This window comes from Palaemon carinicauda, chromosome 2 (assembly GCF_036898095.1).
Source record: "Palaemon carinicauda isolate YSFRI2023 chromosome 2, ASM3689809v2, whole genome shotgun sequence".
Classification (NCBI taxonomy): Eukaryota; Metazoa; Arthropoda; class Malacostraca; order Decapoda; family Palaemonidae; genus Palaemon; species Palaemon carinicauda.
Genome location: NC_090726.1, coordinates 96830845 through 96835844, shown reverse-complemented (window position 1 = coordinate 96835844; position 5000 = coordinate 96830845).

The window sequence follows — 5000 nt, the reverse complement described above, 5'->3', positions numbered from 1 at the left end:
TTGCAACCTTCATTCACTCTCTGACGTACATCTGCTTCCACTCCACCATTTGCTGCAACAACAGACCCCAAGTACTTAAACTGATCCACCTCCTCAAGTAACTCTCCATTCAACATGACATTCAACCTTGCACCACCTTCCCTTCTCGTACATCTCATAACCTTACTCTTACCCACATTAACTCTCAACTTCCTTCTCTCACACACCCTTCCAAATTCTGTCACTAGTCGGTCAAGCTTCTCTTCTGTGTCTGCTACCAGTACAGTATCATCCGCAAACAACAACTGATTTACCTCCCATTCATGATCATTCTCGCCTACCAGTTTTAATCCTCGTCCAAGCACTCTAGCATTCACCTCTCTCACCACTCCATCAACATACAAGTTAAACAACCACGGCGACATCACACATCCCTGTCTCAGCCCCACTCTCACCGGAAACCAATCGCTCACCTCATTTCCTATTCTAACACATGCTTTACTACCTGTGTAGAAACTTTTCACTGCTTGCAACAACCTTCCACCAACTCCATATAACCTCATCACATTCCACATTGCTTCCCTATCAACTCTATCATATGCTTTCTCCAGATCCATAAACGCAACATACACCTCCTTACCTTTTGCTAAATATTTCTCGCATATCTGCCTAACTGTAAAAATCTGATTCATACAACCCCTACCTCTTCTAAAACCACCCTGTACTTCTAAGATTGCATTCTCTGTTTTATCCTTAATCCTATTAATCAGTATTCTACCATACACTTTTCCAACTACACTCAACAAACTAATACCTCTTGAATTACAACACTCATGCACATCTCCCTTACCCTTATATAGTGGTACAATACATGCACAGACCCAATCTACTGGTACCATTGACAACACAAAACACACATTAAACAATCTCACCAACCATTCAAGTACAGTCACACCCCCTTCCTTCAACATCTCAGCTTTCACACCATCCATACCCGATGCTTTTCCTACTCTCGTTTCATCTAGTGCTCTCCTCACTTCCTCTATTGTAATCTCTCTCTCATTCTCATCTCCCATCACTGGCACCTCAACACCTGGAACCGCAATTATATCTGCCTCCCTATCATCCTCAACATTCAGCAAACTTTCAAAATATTCCGCCCACCTTTTCCTTGCCTCCTCTCCTTTTAACAACCTTCCATTTCCATCTTTCACTGTCTCTTCAATTCTTGCGCCGGCCTTCCTTACTCTCTTCACTTCTTTCCAAAACTTCTTCTTATATATATATATATATATATATATATATATATATATATATATATATATATATATATATATATATATACGTGTGTGTATGCATGTATATATAGAGTATTATTATGATTATTATGATTATTATTATTATTATTATTATTATTATTATTTAAAAGATGAATAAGTCTAGTACACCAGCTTGCCCGATTCCATGGAATACAGGTTTAGGGGGTCTGTAATTACGGAGTCCGTAGACCCTCAAAGTGATTCTTGATCAAAAAGAAAATTGCGGCATTAGCTTTCTCGATAAAAATTATGTAAGCTTCTATCACTAAATATTCTCTGTAAGTTCTTTGTACAATTTTTCTATTGGTAACACATGACACACATACATACACACAGATATTGCCTTTTACATACAATATACAGTATATATATATATATATATATATATATATATATATATATATATATATATATATATATATATATATATATATATAGTAGCAGAGATACCCGGCAATGCCCAAGTCTAGGATAAAGAAGAAATGTCAGTATATGCAACTGGTCAATTCTTGTAAGTTATCTTTGTGGTGACTCATTCTGAACTACATGTTGTTTACCTCATAGATATTCTTATCGTCCAATATTTTATTTTATAGGTAGTGGGTTGATCAGGGCAGCATCCATCCGTTGAGATACTACCGCTAGAGAGTTATGGGATCTTTTGACTGGCTAGACAGTACTACATTGGATTCTTCTCTCTGGTTACGGTTCATTTTCCCTTTGCCTACACAGACACACACACCGAATAGTCTGGCCTATTCTTTACATATTCTCCTCTGTAATCATACACCTGACAAAACTGAGATTACCAAACAATTCTTCTTCACCCAAAGGGTTATTGCACTATAATTGTTCAGCGGCCACTTGGTCTTCTACTGTCTTGGATTAGAGTTCTCTTGCTTGAGGGTACACTCGGGCACACTATTCTATCTTATTTCTTTTCCTCTTGTTATGTTAAATTTTTTATAGTTTATATAGGAGATTATTATTTTAATGTTGTTACTCTTCTTAAAATATTTAATTTTTCCTTATTTTCTTTCCTCACTGGGCTACTTTCCCCGTTGGAGCCCCCGGGCTTATAGCATCCTGCTTTTCCAACTAGGGTTGTAGCTTAGATACTACTACTACTAATAATAATAACTGCAAGTGTGAGGATGAAACATTTTCTATGTTAAGGTGGAGATAATATTTGTAACAAAGGCAGCCTAACTTTCTCTCTACTGCATCAAAATCCAGGAGGATTATTCTTCCATTTCCGAGTACCACATTAATTACAATTTTGTATCATCAAGCAAATTTATACTATCTTCTCCGTTTCATACCAATGTCTTGGGTCATAGGTGAAGGTACGAAGACGTATTTGTTCTGCAACAAACAGGCGTAATCTAACTTCTGCACGCCTGACTCTATCAATATGGAAATTATTCTCTTTTGAGTCCTCGCATGCAAGGTTTCATCTAAGAGGCATAGGTTTGAATCTCTGCCCAGCCAGAAGCTGATATCCTAAATGAATTTTAGTGGATATACATTCCCAAAAGTGGAATTTGATAATAAATGCCATTGTGGTTGATATTTACATTGATTAAAATCATGAGCATTAGTGATGTACATTCATCATAAATAACCGCATGTTGCAACCTTACTAATGATCTGTCATGGTAGAGATAGGTTTATTTTAAGTCTAAGAACAAATTTCTAAATTTGACAGGAATACTCGTATGTACCCTGGACTTTTCATAAACTTATATTTCTCTTTATAGCTCGATTGGTAGAGCCCTCACAGGCATGGTTTCTGCTAAGAGGCATAGGCTCGAATCTCTGCTCAGCCAGCTGTTATCATAAATGAATTCCAATGAATATACATTCCCAAAGGTAGAATTTGATTTTAAATTCCATTGTGGTTGATATTTACATTGATTAAAATCCCGAGTGTTAGTGATATATATATATATATATATATATATATATTTATATATATATATATATATGCATATATACATATATATGTATGTAAATATATATACAAATATATATATATATATATATATATATATATATATATATATATATATATATATACTGTGCTAGGTGATATATCTTGGCAATCCATGTTACTGTGCTGAGCAGTATATCTTAGCAATCCATGTTTGTCAATTGTTGTCAACTATAAGAGGATGAGTAACCTGGTGGAGTAACGAGAACTTTCGATGCTTAGGAAATGCCTCACTATATTTCGATGAAGTCACTGGTACTGATCTTACTGAAATGAACATGGACTGTAAAGGGTTAATTGCTTATTTAGATAGGCACTGTACATCACAAGAACTGACTATCCTATGATGAATTTATCCAATGAATCCTCTATGGAGTTAATCAGTCATTGGAAAGAAAAAATGACAGAATGGCCCGCGGTTTATAGATACTAAAGAAAAAATTTCTAATATATGATTGGAATGTTAGAATCATGAATCAGATTGGGAAGTTACAGCAAGTGGAGAATTATTTGTGAAATATTGTTTGGATATATTAGCCCTAAGTGAAACACGTTATAAAGAAATATTAGACCAATGCAATATATATATCTACTCAGGAAGAACAGATGGAGTTGGACGATAAAGGGTAGAAATGATACTGACACCATGAACATAAAAGACATTAACAGAATGGAGAGCTGTAAATAGTACATTGTTACTTGCAAAGTTTGATTCAAAGCAGTACAAAATGAGTATTAAAGTTTGCTATGCACTAACAAACGATTCCAGTAAAGAAAGGAAAGATGAATAGTATGAAGAACTGCGGAGTGTAATGGATGAGATCCCAGAGAGAGATATAAAAATTATAATTGGTGACTTTATTGCTAAATTTGGAAGGAATAATCAAGGTAGAGAGAATGTGATGGGTGTTGAGGCTCTTGGTGAAGTTGCGGATGAGAATGGAGCACATTTTATCAGTTTTGGTTTTCAATAGTTAATCTTGTTATTGGGGGTACTCTTTTCCAGCACAAGGACATCCACGAATATACATGGACTGCACCATGTGGCAATTACAAAAATCAAATAGATAACATTACAATTAATAAAGAGAAAAGGAGGACTCTGAGAAATGTAAGAAGCTAAGGAGTTGCAGATATTGGTAGTGATCACCAACTCCTCATTTCTGAAAGCTGAAAACACCTAACAGAAAAGTAGACAGAATACCTAGGTTTGATACAACTAAGCTTCTAGAAGTTGAGCATAGAGAAACATTTGCAATTGAATGTATGAATCAATTTGCAGTTTTAGAGACTTTAAGAGATGAAGAGCAGACCATTATGAAGAATGGTATGAAATTAAGTACATATATCAGTCAATTATTAGTGATGTTTTTTGACATGCAATAACAAGAAAATCATAGATATCAAATGATTCTTGGGATATAACAAAAGGAGATAAAGACAGAAATTGCTTGTTGAAAGTTTCCAAGGAAGAACTACAAATTACAAAGTAGAGCATCCTAAGTATTCTAGCACTGATATTGAGTTCAAATGAAAAGTCAGGAATAACTGAAGAGAATATTTAGACAGGAAAGTAGATGAGGCTGGCAAACCTACGAATTCGGAGATTGACTTATAGAACTATAAATGAAATCTCTACTGGGACAAAAAAGGAGCATATACCCATCCAAAAGAGAGAGGGGTCTGTTATAACAACTGAAGATGAAGAA